The following is a 14,106-nucleotide window of genomic DNA, read 5'->3' as shown; positions in this document are numbered from 1 at the left end:
ATGTCTTAGTTTATTTCTTTAGTGAAACACCATAATCAAAATTAAATTGGGGAGAAAGAGGTTCATGTAATCTTATAATAAAGTATACTTTAATTTACAGTATTATATTGTAAACTATAATCTGCCCTGAAGAGAATTTAGAGGCAGAACTCAAGGAACAAACCTGCAGGCAGGAAATGAAGAAGAGACGTTAGAGAATACTACTTACTGGTTTGCTCTGCTGACATGCTCAGCCTTTGTCTTACACCATACTATCCTTTTCTCCCAGGTGTGGTAGCAACAACAATGAACTAGCTCACTCACATCAATCACTGACCAGGCATTTGCACAGCAAACCTTCCTACAGGCCAATAAAATGGATGCATTTTCACAGCTGTAGTTCATCCACAGATGACTCTAGATTGAGTTAGGTTGACCAAAAACAAATAAATAAATAAATAAATAAATAAATGAATAAATAAATAAATAAGCCAGAAAAATAGAAACAACAACAACATCCAAACCCAATAACCCAACCAAAACTAAAATAAAAGAAACAAACAACAAAAAAAACTAAACCTACTAACAACACATTATCTGAGAAAAGAGCCCAACTCGATATTACATATAAGCAACAGCATTTTGCATTGTTTTAAAATACAGTGATTTGTCTAGGATTCTGAGTATTGCATGAATCAAAGAAAATTTTACTTTTTCTTTGTGTCTTTAAGGATCAGCACTAATTTGGGATTTTAAAAATCATGCCACATCAAAATAGTTCCATATGTTTACCATTTCCGTTCTGATATGCTTACCAATTATTTTAAACCACCTTCCCTTTCTTTTTTACCTTTCTAACAACACTGAAAAGTAGACTGACTTCTGTAGTACATTATGTAAGTTAATTTTATAGGCTTTAAGTTATTTCATTATGACAGAAAGTCTGTTTAAAACACATCATCCAAAAGACATAGGTAAATGATTTAAATCTAAATGGAACTTACTTCATTTTTTGCCTCTATATTAGTCATATATTTTGGAGAACACACGTATTATCAAAATCATGTTAGACAAGCCTAGAAATAATTCCACGGAAAATGAATATTATATAATAATTTAACTTGAAATACAAAACTAATATACACTATCATATCTGGAGTATTCATTAAATGTCCATTTGAGTACCTTGGTCATGAGATTTAAGAATGTGGCCGTTGACCTATCTTGCAGAGTAAAATATCACAAAGATTCCCCTCATGTTCCCCTTTCTGCTATTTCTCTTGCAAATAGATGATGTGATCAATCAGTTAGGAAGAGGTTTTATAACTAAAGGTGTCTTTAGGTCTCTAGGTAGGAGAAAAGACAATCAATAAAGCTTTCCTTGGCTGGAGTTTGGCTATATAGAATCTTTGTACAGTTGCTTCTGCTCATCCTTCTGCTGAGGTGTTAGTGAGTCTCACTCTAGCCTAGGGCAGACTAGATTTCCTCTGAATGGAACACTGTGCTGCTGCTTTTAAGCATTTTTTCTCCCAGTAAAATTATTCTGCATGCCAGGATTCAAAGAATACTTGCAGGACACTTGCTTTGGGTTTCCACAGTGGACTGTTAAGGAAGAAATCTTCCTTTCTCTCTGATTCACCTTGTTACTGCATCAGCAGGAGTCTTGTCAATTTTGCTTAAACGTTTTGTAGACTTCTTTATTTTTTTTAAATTCATTTATTTTTTATAAAGTACAGCTTATTTACTTTGTAGCCAATATTAGCATATTCCCTCATCCCCTCCCTAACCCATATACTTCCAAGCCACTCCCAAATCCACTGATAATGGTGGAAATTTCTTTTGTCTCTGAATCATCTTGTTACTACATCAGCAGTAGTCTGGTCCTTGTTTAAAAACTGTTTGTAGGCATATTATGTTTTCTTTTTAGAATTTTATACATGAGTACACTATATTTACATCATTTCTTTTTATATATCATTATAGTTCTTTATTAGGAAGTTATATCTTTCTAAATTATTTTTATTTTTATTAATTACAGTTTATTCACATTGTATCACCTCTGTACCCCCCTCCCTGCGTCCCTCCCAATCCCACTGTCCCTCCCTCTTCCCACATGTACCCCTCCCGCAGTCCACTGATAAGGGAGGTCTTCCTCCCATTTCCTCTGATCCTAGTCTATCCTAGTCTATCTGGTCTCATCAGGAGTGGCTGCATTGATCATTTCAATCTCTCTCTCTCACCTGAAAGTCCTCCCATCTATCTCTAACTTCTCAAACCATGGTCCCTCCTTTCAATAATGTAATATACAAATGTAATGACTACTGAGTAAATTTACTGTAGCTCAGGTTTATATGTGTCTAAGGCTGGCTACTTTGTGGAATGGATAACCTGTCTGTTCTTTGGAGGAAACTCCCTATTTATACACTCTTACCATCCACTGCCTATAACTCTTCATCTAGGAGTGGGGAATCTTATGAGTTACTGTAACCTATTTGTATGTGTACTGGTGAGGTCTTTATGCAGTTTTGTTGTAGCAACCATGCTGGATATATATTCTTGCAACTCTTCCAATAAAATACTGAAAACAAAGATTCTCTGGGGTTTTTCTAAGGTATGTAAACCCTGAAATTTCTGTTTTGTTGCATTTTAAATCTGTGTTGTGATATGTGAAGGGTTCTGTGGGTTTTTACCTGTGTTTTGTCTCTTGCTACTCTTTCCTTTAGCCTTTATCCTTCCCTTTGTTAATACAGCTATCACAGGGGTTCTTCTCTCTTCTATACATCTACCCTGAAATTTTTCTGCTATTGTGTATGCTGTGTAAATTTTCTGAAACACTTCATCTTGAGCTCCATTTCCAAACATCTCAGTTGTAGTCACTTCACACTAGAATTAAACCCAATTAACAATGAGCCTTTCAAAATGAACTTGTTACTTTTCTTGCTGCTGACCACCATGTTTTCCTGTCACCACTCACTGTACTGGAGAACTGATTTCCTTCTATACCTGTTAGACCTTGGGAACAATACCAAACCTTGACATGGCATGATCTGCTATCCTCTTGGCCCCTTGTTATTACTGTTTTTGAAGCAAAATTTCAAAGCACTGTTACATAATGGCTCTCTATTTTGGAGTTCCTTTATGAGATTTTTCCACTTGATGATAATAGGTGTAGACAATCACTTGTAGGATGTGCCTATTGGAATTTTTTTAAGATTCAGGCTAACATCTTTCTTTTATTACTAAAATTTGGCAGAGAGTGAACCACTGTCTTACATTACATCACAGTAATTTAAACTGATCCAATATCAGTGGAGTGGTGCATCATAAAATATTAAATGCATGGAGCACTAATATTTGGCAAAGTTCTTGCTGGAGAATATATGGCAAATAATAAAAAAGCAAATGAGATATCTACAATCTGAGTCAATATTTAAAAAAAAAAACACATGAGTATCAAACAGGTGAACCTGAAATACTCAAGTTTTGTAATATGTCTCAGTAAAGAAAAGGAAGGAGGAGCCAAGGGCTTCCAAGATTTAATGATTCAACTAGATGTCAGTGAACTCTGAATACTCCAAATTCAACATTTTTAAAATTTCTTTATATTTGAGTTTTTTGAGCATCTTACATTAAATAAAACTAATTTTTTCTATAATTTAGCAGAACAAACATTTAGTTGGGATTGAAGTTTTACGTTGCAAACTAAAAGTCTTTTTTTAAGGTTTTTACAAGGAATATTCTCAAAACACTATTTTTTATCTTGGTTGTAAATTGTAAACTGTGTGCTATAATAAGAACAATTATGGTAGTAAAAGACTGTCAGTCATTGAGAGAGCACTGCAATGGAATCTTGATATGCACTCACATCTAAGGTGGCAAATGATATTTACCATTTTTCCATGTATTTGTTTGTCACTTCTATTTCTTCTTTACAGAAGTCATACAAAGACACTGTATATCAACAAATGAAATTTGGCATAATTCTAATCTCCTCCCCAAAGGACATCTGTTAATATCCTCAGAAAAATTTTGGTAGTGATAATGGGTAGTTATCTGTGTGTGTGTTTGTGTGTGTGTGTGTGTGTTTGTGTATGTTTAATTCTATACAGTTTTACAAGGTTAAGTGTGCTTTCAATGATTTTACCACACAGATTCCCACCTAATACAAACAGGTGTGTGTTCTTCACTGAAAAAACCTACCAAAATTGGTCTATCAAGAATTAGTCTTTCTTTCTCAGGGTTGAATAACAAATATTACTGTATAATAAATGTCCACTATCATGTTTTATTTTTTGCAATTCATGAGATTAAAAATAAAGTTATAGAGTAAAAGTATTTTTAAAACATACAATTTGAATTTTGAGACTCATATTGCACCCTGTGTAGAATTTGTTTCAAGTTATAAGTTACTTTTTAAGTTATAAGTAATTTTTAAAATATAAGTGAAGATCACCTTGTGTTCTTGGACAGGAACTATGTCTAATTTCTATTCCCCTTTTCAGTTATGTGTCTAGGATTGGAGATCTCGGGAATCTGATTCCTTAGTGCTTTAACAATATTTGCACACATTGGATATATGCTCACACAGATACATATATGTGTCCTTAATATGAGTGAAAGATAAAAAAATCTTTTTAAAGTTTTAAGTATCATGTTGCTGGTTATATTAATATAATAGAATAGATTACTCTAGAAGGTGATATAGGAGATTCTGAAACTGAGTGGAAATGTCTTCTGATTCACTTTAAATTTTCATAAATATATCTAGAACAAGATAGGTTATTTCAAAGGCAAATTTGAACTCTGTGTAAATTTTGATTTTTATGTTTTTCATTTTTGACTTTTATTGATTCTATGTGAAATATGACACAAATTCAGATTAAAATATCTGCATCTTTGGGGTTATTTTATTTATTTTTGAAGCAGTGTGAAAGTAGTATGCACTCTAATTTTGAGAGTTGATTTTGATTAACTTCTGTTTTATGTGTACAGGTGAAGCCAGCACTTCAGATGTTGTGCCTAGTGATGATTCTGACAGAGTCCAGATTACCTCTTTTCAACAATCTGAAAGTATAACACAAAGAAAAATACTGGAGTGGGGGCTTGGGGCAAGAAAAAGTCAGTGCAAACCAAAGAATAATGACATCACTGGAGAGATGAGATTTACCTTTAATGATGGGAATACAAGTCCTCAAATTGACCATGAACTACCTTCAGAACATACCTACCATGACTGTAGTAGGAAAAGCCAGAATGAAGTGGAACATCAACGACCTGAGTCAACCTGTGTAATTCCTTTCTCACCAGAGGAAGATATAACTGATGTTTTAATCGAAGGGCCATGTATTAAAGATAGAATCACCAGAAGGGAGAGTCCAGAAGTTCTGATAGTTGGAGAAACAACAGGAAGTAGGCCACTTCCACATACTCAGGATGTGAGAGCTGGTCATCATGTATTGTCTGAAACACAGTCACATCATAGGATGGATGAGTCTTCCCTTGGTTCTAATGGTCACACAGGTTTGCAATTGGGAGATGATTTGTCTATATCTGATTTGCAAAGAACATCTTCTCCAATGATAGAACACATATCGACAGAGAACACTGATCATAACAATCAGTCTACAGCTGTAAAGCCAATTCAATTTGTCCCTGTGGAAACTGATCAAGAAGAAAACACAAACACATCCTCCTGTCCTAATCAGACAGGTATAGAGGATTCTGAAATAATTTCTGTTGATCAAACCGCAAATACTAGTTTAGATTTTACAGTGGCTGCATCTCCTTTTGGACCATCAGCGTACATCAAGAGAGGAGTTTTTGAGATACTCGATGACAATTGCATTGCGATTCAGTTAGAGGATTTTGACTCACCATCAAGTGAAAATAATAGAAGAGTTCATTCTGGTGAGAGCGATATTTCCAGTTCTACCCGTAATTCTATCACAAATTCCTTACCATTTTCCAATTTAAGATTCAATCGGCATACTTTACCTACTCCAGTGGCTCGTGACAATACTGTAGTCAATAATATAAATTCATCAGCTAGCTCACAAAGTGAAGACACTAACGACTTACTTATACTACCTCACCCACCCTCTGAAGCCAGACAGGGAAGGCATGTTACCGATCCAGAAGTTTCTGATGATAGTGATTCTTTGCCATCTTTGCCTCATTTTACCATCTTCAATCATGTTCATAATAACCACCATAATGGACTTACCAAACAACAGATTAACGCTTTAAAACTAAGAGATTTTTGTAAACATGATAAATTAAACCAGTGCAGTATTTGTATTACAAGGTATAAACAAGGCAGTAAGATTCGTATACTACCTTGCCTTCATGAATATCATCATAAATGCATTGATCGTTGGCTATCTGACAACTCAACTTGTCCCATTTGTCGCCTACATATAATAAGTCCTGCTGACACAGAAATTCGAATTTGAGTTCTGGACCTCAGAAAAATAAATTCTTTAAATATTGAATGAATAAATGTCATTTGCTGTCTTCATTTGGGGTCCATTTCCTTGAAACAGTCACGACCAAAACAACATTGGGCTGAAAGAATTGAATATATATATATATATATATATATATATATATATATATATATATATACTCGGTAAAAATCAGGAACCTGCAAGCAGGTGATGATGCAGACAGGACAGAAGAATGATGCTTATTTGCTTGTTCCTTTTTTTTTCCAGTTGCAAAATTTTCATCCAGACACCCATTACCCAGATTTCATTGTTAGATGTTTTACTTCTGATATACATTTTCAGTTGCTTTTCTATCTGTACAAACTGTTGGATGAAACCCATAATTTGATATAGAGTCACATTCAAAGATTGTACTCTTCTATGGAGAAGAGTCTATGGTGAAGTATCTTTTCTCACATTTCCCTGTTATGGTCAGTCATTAAATGGCCGTCAACATGTGTTAAGAAAGATGCTCATGGTGTAATACGGAAAGGCTTGCACTGAAGATGACCTCTAGAGTTTATTACATATTCTGGGTATTAGTCCTTTTCTAATTAAATTTTTATTAACTACAATTTATTTATTTTTTTGGAAGGTCTATTTTAATTTTTTATTAATTACACTTTATTCACTTTGTATCCTTCCTGTGGTTTCCTCCCTCCTCCTGTCCCAGTTCCCACTTCTTCCACCCTCTGCATGCATGCCACACCACAAGTCCACTGATAGGGGAGGTCTGCTTTTTTTTTTTTTTTTTTTTTTTTTTTTTTTTTTTACTATTTCTCAATTGAATACAACTAAGAACTCCAGTGATACATCTCAGCTTCTTGCATAATTGGAATGGTGGAAGTTTGTTGAGGAGGGAGAAACCTTTTAATATTAATATTATACAGAGACACAGTTAAGCTGGAACTGACAAATATCCTTTAATAGAGTAGATTATTCACAGACACAACAGCCAAGTGCATTGGAAGACTGAAAAGCTCTGAGACAAAATAAGCATAATAAATGCCAAACATGACACAGGAAAACAGGCCCAGAGTACCAATCTCAAGGCAACACCCTATGGTTTCAACATGTATGAAAACCTTCACATGCTAGCCTGGAAACAATGGATAGGTTCTGTATTCACACATGTCTTAGGTAAATTTCAGATTCACCCAAAATGGACTTCTTCCAACATGATCATGTTCCCACTTGAAGATTTTAACTTCAAACTGGTAAAAGTAGATTCATGATTCTTTCTGAAACATCATGATGCATAATGTCTGTAAAGTTTAGTGAATATTCCATCCTTTGAAGGGAAATTTCCAGAAATACAGTAATAACAAAATACAATTTCTAACTCAAGAAAATATAGTAACATTCAAAAAGAGAAATTTGATTTTGAAAGTCCCATGAGTGAATAATACTTTATTTTTTTTTTTTTTTGAGTTTTGGCATTCATTAACTGGCTCTTTTTTTGTAAAGATTTAATTTTATTATTATTTTTATTATTATTAGTTATATTTTATTAACACTATCCCAGCTACATACCATTCCCTTATTCCCTAGTAATCCCACCCTCCCTCCCATAGCTTCTCCCTGATCCTTTCCAAGTCCAAGGATTGGGGAGGACCTACTCCCATTTCATCTGGCCCTGTTTTATCAGGTATCTTCAGGACTGGCTGCAAAGTCCTCCTCTGTGGCCTTGCAGGACTGTTCCTCCCTTGGGGAGTTGGGAGGTCAAAGAGCCTACCATTGATTTCCTGTCAGAGATGGTCCCTGTTTCCCTTACTATGGGAAACCAATTGGTTATTGAGCTACCATGAGCTTCCTCTGAACAAAGGTTCTAAGTTATATCCATACATGGTCCTTGGTTGGAGAAACAGTTTCAGAAAACAACACTATGCCCAGATATATTTGCGACATCGAGGTCCCTGCACTGCTAGTCCAGACCTGTGGCACCATCATCCCAGAGTCCTGGATCTGTTAGCCAACATACTGGCCCCATAAGGTCACTCAGACCCTGACAGCACGGCCTGTCCAATCCCTCAGTGACAGATATTATGCTAGATACCCACCAAAACCAAGCAGACCCGCCATAAAATCTCAGCACACCAGTGCTGGGCATCCCAAGTTTGGAGAGTACAGTGGAGGGCCCCCCAGGCCTTAGCAGAAAACATTTGGCCTGGCATCTTGGTCTCCAGCTGCAGCAGAATTTCCTAACCTGGCAGTGGCAGCAGCACTGAGCTGGCAGAGCACATCAAACAAACAGGGCCAAACCAGAGGGCAGAGAGCCCAGATAGCCCTTTCCCTGACCAGTGATCTGCCTGATAGAGATTTTACCCTTGAGAATCTGCAGAGCCCCAGATCCAGGGTCTTTCTAAAACAGAATCCAGACCTCAAACACCTCCCACCCACATACCCACTTTGGGAAACACAGGGTCACTTGGGACAAAGAAGAGCCTGCTCTGTGTGTCCAATTGAGGAGTTAAGGCAGTTAATGCCTGAAATTGCGCTGGGACCATAAGTAGTGCCTGCTACATATACAGTGCAGAGCCCCTCCCACATACTTAAAGGTTCAATATTATCTATCACTCTGTCCCTCGAGACATACTTCCATGCACACTTACACACACACACACACAAACACACACACACACACACACACACACACACACACATATACACATAAGGCCTGCCTGGATTTGCCCCGTTTGTGTCTGCTTACTTTTCTCTCACAGGTAGAGCTAGTCCTCAGCACATGCTGAGGACATGGGACTGCTCTCAGCTTTCTGAAGAACTCTCCAGACACTAGAGAGAGACAGTACCAGTCTGAACTGGAGAACCCAAAAAATAAACAGGAAAGGTTTCAGATAAGCCAATAGATAGTGGTCAGCGAAAGAACACTTCCAACTTAAATCAGGACATCATGACTTCAACAGCAACCCCCAAAATTGATGGATACTCCAATTCATCAGAAACACAGGAAAATGAATTTAAAGCTATGTGTACCCTATTATTTGAGGCCCATGAAGAGGAAACAAACAACTGTCTTAGAACAATAACCATGCAAATGCAGTCAGTTAAAGAGGAAATGAACAAATCTTTCATAGACTTGGCCAGTCAATTGGAGGTAAAGAAAGAAGAAATAGACAAATTTCTTAAAGAAACACTGGCAAACATAGCCAAAAAAAAATAGAGACACAAGTAGAGATAAAATTAGTGGCATATAGAAAGGAAATTAACAAAATAATAGAGACCATCATAGAGAGTCAGGAAACAACATTCAAACAGATGAAAGAAATGGTGCAAGGCATGGAAACAGAATTAGAATCAATAAAGAAAACACAAACTGAGAAAACCATGGAGCTGGAGGAGAACTTGGAGAAAAGTTCAGGAACCACAGGGGTAAGCATCACCAACAGAATACAAGAGACGGAAGGGAGAATCTATGGAGCTAAAGATACACTCGTAGAAATTGATACTTCTCTCAAAGAAAAAGTAAAATCAGAAAAGTTCAAAACACAAAATATCCAAGAAATCAAGGACACCATGAAAAGATGAATTCTAGCAATAAGAGGAATTTATTGAAAAGAAGACTCCAGGCTCCAAGATCCAGAAAATATTTTCAAGAAAATCATAGAAGAAAATTTTTCAACTTAAAGAAAGAGATGTCCATAAATATACAGGAGGCCTACAGATCACCAAACAGACTAGACCAGAAAAGCAGAGGTCTTTTTTTTCTTCCCTCTGATCCTAGTCAATTAGGTGTCATCAGGAATGGCTTGTTCTTTATAGAGTAACTTTTATATTTGTGTGCTTTTGGTTTGGGGGCTTTCAAGACATGATTATGCTTAATAGCCTTGAGTGCCCTGGACTTACTGTGTAGACTAGGCTGGCCTCAAATTCACAGAGATCAGCCGGTTTCTGAAATCTCAGGTGCTGGAGTCACAAGGGTCCACACCATTCATGGCTGAACAATGTTCCTTATGCAACACTTATGGGCCCTCTTCCATTAACCAATGATTGACAAAATTCCCTGTAGGAATGCCTGCATACAAACCAATTTTTTGAATTATTCATTATCATTTTATTTTAAATGTTTTATTCATCATCTTTAATGGTAGAGATTTGTTTTGCTACAATGACTGCTTCATTTAGATATTGGATTTTTATCTGTTCAGACTCTGCTTTTTCCATTTCAATTAATTATACTTTATTCATTTTGTAACAACCCTTGGCCTCCTCCCTCCTTCCCTTCCAATCCCACCGTCCCTCCCCCTTCTCCACACATGCCCCTCTCCAAGTCCACTGATAAGGGAGGTCTTCCTCTTCTTCCTTCTGATCCTAGTCTATCAGGTCTCATCAGGAGTAGTTGCAATGTCTTCTGCTGTGGCCTGGTGAGGTAGCTCCCCACTCAGAGGCAGGTGATCAAAGAACAGGCCAATCTGTTCATGTCAGAGACAGTCCCTGTTGCCATTACTATGGGACCCACGTGGAAACTGAACTGCCATTTGCAACATCTGTGCAGGGATTCTAGTTTATCTCCATCAATGGTTTTGGTCTGAAAAAAGACCACTGTGCCCAGATTTTTTGGTTCTGTTGTTCTACTTGTGGAGCTCCTTTCTCCTCCAGGACTTATTATTTCCTACTCCTTTCATGAATTTCCCTGCACTCTGCCCAAAAGTTGGCCATAAAACTAAGAGTCTGCTTTGATATCTGGCATGATAGAGCATGTCACAGGTCCTCTGTAGCAGGCTCCCATACACTTCCCTGTTTTCTCCTTCTTCTGATGTTCATCCTCTTTGCCTTGCTGTATGGGGTTTGAGCATTTACCCAGAGACCTCCTTCTTGATTAGTTTCTTTAGGTGTACAGATTTTAGTAGGTGTGATCTATATTTTATGTCTAATATCCAATTATGTGTCAGTATATACCCTGTGTGTCTTTTTGCTTCTGGGATACCTCACTCAGGATGATCTTTTCCAGATCTCACAGTTTATTACAAATTTTATGATTTCATTGTTTTGTAATGCTAAGTAATATTCCATTCTGTAGATGAACCACAATTTCTCTATCCATTCCTCCGCGGAGTGGCACCTGGGCTGTTTCCAGCTTCTGGGTATTACAAGTCAACCTGCTACAAACATGGAGGAGCTCAGGTCCTTATTGTGTACTTGAGGCTATTTTGGGTATATGCCTAGGAGTGGTGTAGCTGAATTTTGAGGAAACCCTATTCCTAGTTGTTTGGGAAACTGCCAAATTGTTTTCAAGAGTAGTTATACATGTTTACATTCCCACCAGCAGTGGAGAAGGGTTCCTCTTTCTCCACAACCTCCAGCATATTGTTCTCACTTGAGTTTTTGATCTTAGCCATTCTGATGGGTGTAAGGTGAAATCTTAGGGTCATTTTGATTTGCATTTCATTATGACTAAGTAAATTGAATATTTCTCTAACTTTTTCTCTGCCATTTGATATTCCTCCATTGAGAATTCTCTATTTAGCTCCGTACTCCATTTCTTAATTGCATTACTTGATTTCTTGTTGTTTAACTTCTTCAGTTCTTTGTGTATACAGGATATTAGTCCTCTGTCAGATATAGGGTTGGTGAACATCTTTTCCCAATCTGTAGGCAGTCGTTTTGTTCTGATGACAGAGTCCTTTGCTTTACAGAAGCTTTTCAGTTTCAGGAGGTCTCATTTATTGATTGCTGTTCTTAAAGTCTGTGCTGTTGGTGTTTAGTTCAGGAAGGTGTCTCCTCTGCCAATGAGTTTAAGGTTCTTCCCCAATTTTTTTTTAAAGTGGTTTAGTGTCTCTGGTTTTATTTTGAGGTCTTTGATCCACTTGGACTTTAGTTTTGTGCAGGGTGGTAAATATGGATCTATTTGAATTTTTTTATATTGTAGACATCCAGTTAGAATAGCACCATTTGTTGAAGGTCCTGTTTTTTTTTGTTGTTGTTGTTGTTTTGTTTTGTTTTCCATTGAATGTTTTTGACATCTTTGTCAAATATCAGGTGTCCGTAAGTGTATGGATTTATGTCAGGGTCTTCTATTTGATTGAATTGATCCACCAGTCTGTTTCAATTCCTGTACCACACAGTTTTTAGTATTGTTGCTGTATATTACAGCTTGAGATTAGGGATAGTATTAACCCCTAAAGATCTTTTATTGTAGAGAATTGTTTTAGTAATTTTGGTTTTCTTGTTGTTCCATATGAAGGTGAAAATTTTTCTTTAAAGGCCTGTAAAGAATTGTGTTGGTTATTTGATGGGAACTGCACTGAATCTGTAGATTGCTTTTGGTAAGATGTGCATTTTTACTACATTAATCCTGCCAAGCCCTGAGCATGGGAGAACTTTCCATCTGCTGATATATTCTTCTAATTCTTCCTTCATATACTGAAATTTTTTCATACAAGTCTTTGACTAGCTTTTTAGGTTCACACCAAGGTACTTTTTGTCCTTTGTGGTTATTGTGAACTGTGTTGTTTCCCTAATTTCATTCTCAGCTCTTTTGTCTATTGTATACAGGAGGGGTGCTGATTTTATTTTATTTTTTTTTAGTTAGATTTATAACCTGCCACTTTGCTGAATGTGTTAGTCAGCTGTAGGAGATCTTTACTGGAATTTTTGTGGTTACTCAGGTATTCTATCATATCATCTGCAAATAGTGATAGTTTGACATCTTCCTTTCTAATTTGTATCCCCTTGATCTCCTTCAATTGACATATTGTTCTAGCAAGTACTTCCAGAACAATGTTGAAGAGATATGGAGAGAGTGGGCAGCCTTGCCTTGTCCCTGATTTCAGTGGAAATGATTTAATTTTCTCTCCATTGAGTTTGATATTGGCTATAGGCTTGCTGTATAGTAATTGCCTTTACTGTGTTCAGGTATGTGCCTTGTATCCCTGATCTCTCCAAGACTTTAAACATAAATGGATGCTGGATTTTGTCAAATGGCTTTTCAGCATCTAAGGAGACGGTCATGTGGTTTTTTTCTTCAATTTTTTTTTTCATGTGGTGGATCACATTGATGCATTTCCGTATATTGAACCACCCCTGCATAACTTGGATGAAACCTACTTGGTCATAGTGGATGGTATCTTTGATGTGTTCATGGGTTCGGTTGTTAAGTATTTTGTTGAATACTTTGCATCAATGTTCATGAGGGAGATTGGCCTGAAATTTTCTTTCTTTGTTGGGTCTTTGTGAGGTTTAGGTACCAAGGTGAGTGTGGCTTCATAGAATGAGTTGGAAAGTTTTGCTTCTGTTTCTATTTTGTGGAATAGTTTTAAGAGTACTGGTGTTAGCACTTCTTTGAATGTTTGGGAGAATTCTGCCCTAAAACCATCTGGCCCTGGCCTTTTTTTTTCATGGGAGAGTTTGGATGACAGCTTCTATTTCCTTAATATTATATATATATATATATATATATATATATATATTCTTATATATATATATATATATATATATATTCTTTTTTAGGATGAAAAAAGATATTTCAGGAAGGCAGCCCATAGCTCCTTTTCTGGCATGAACTCAATGGCATACTCTTTGAACACATCCCCCTGCATGATGCAGCTTTGCAAGGCCACAGAGGGAGACAATGCACCAGCCCTGAAAAGACCTGATAGGGTAAGGTCAGATTTAAGGGGAGGAG

This window comes from Meriones unguiculatus, assembly GCF_030254825.1.
Source record: "Meriones unguiculatus strain TT.TT164.6M chromosome X unlocalized genomic scaffold, Bangor_MerUng_6.1 ChrX_unordered_Scaffold_31, whole genome shotgun sequence".
Taxonomy (NCBI): domain Eukaryota; kingdom Metazoa; phylum Chordata; class Mammalia; order Rodentia; family Muridae; genus Meriones; species Meriones unguiculatus.
Note: the sequence above shows the minus strand (reverse complement) of the source record.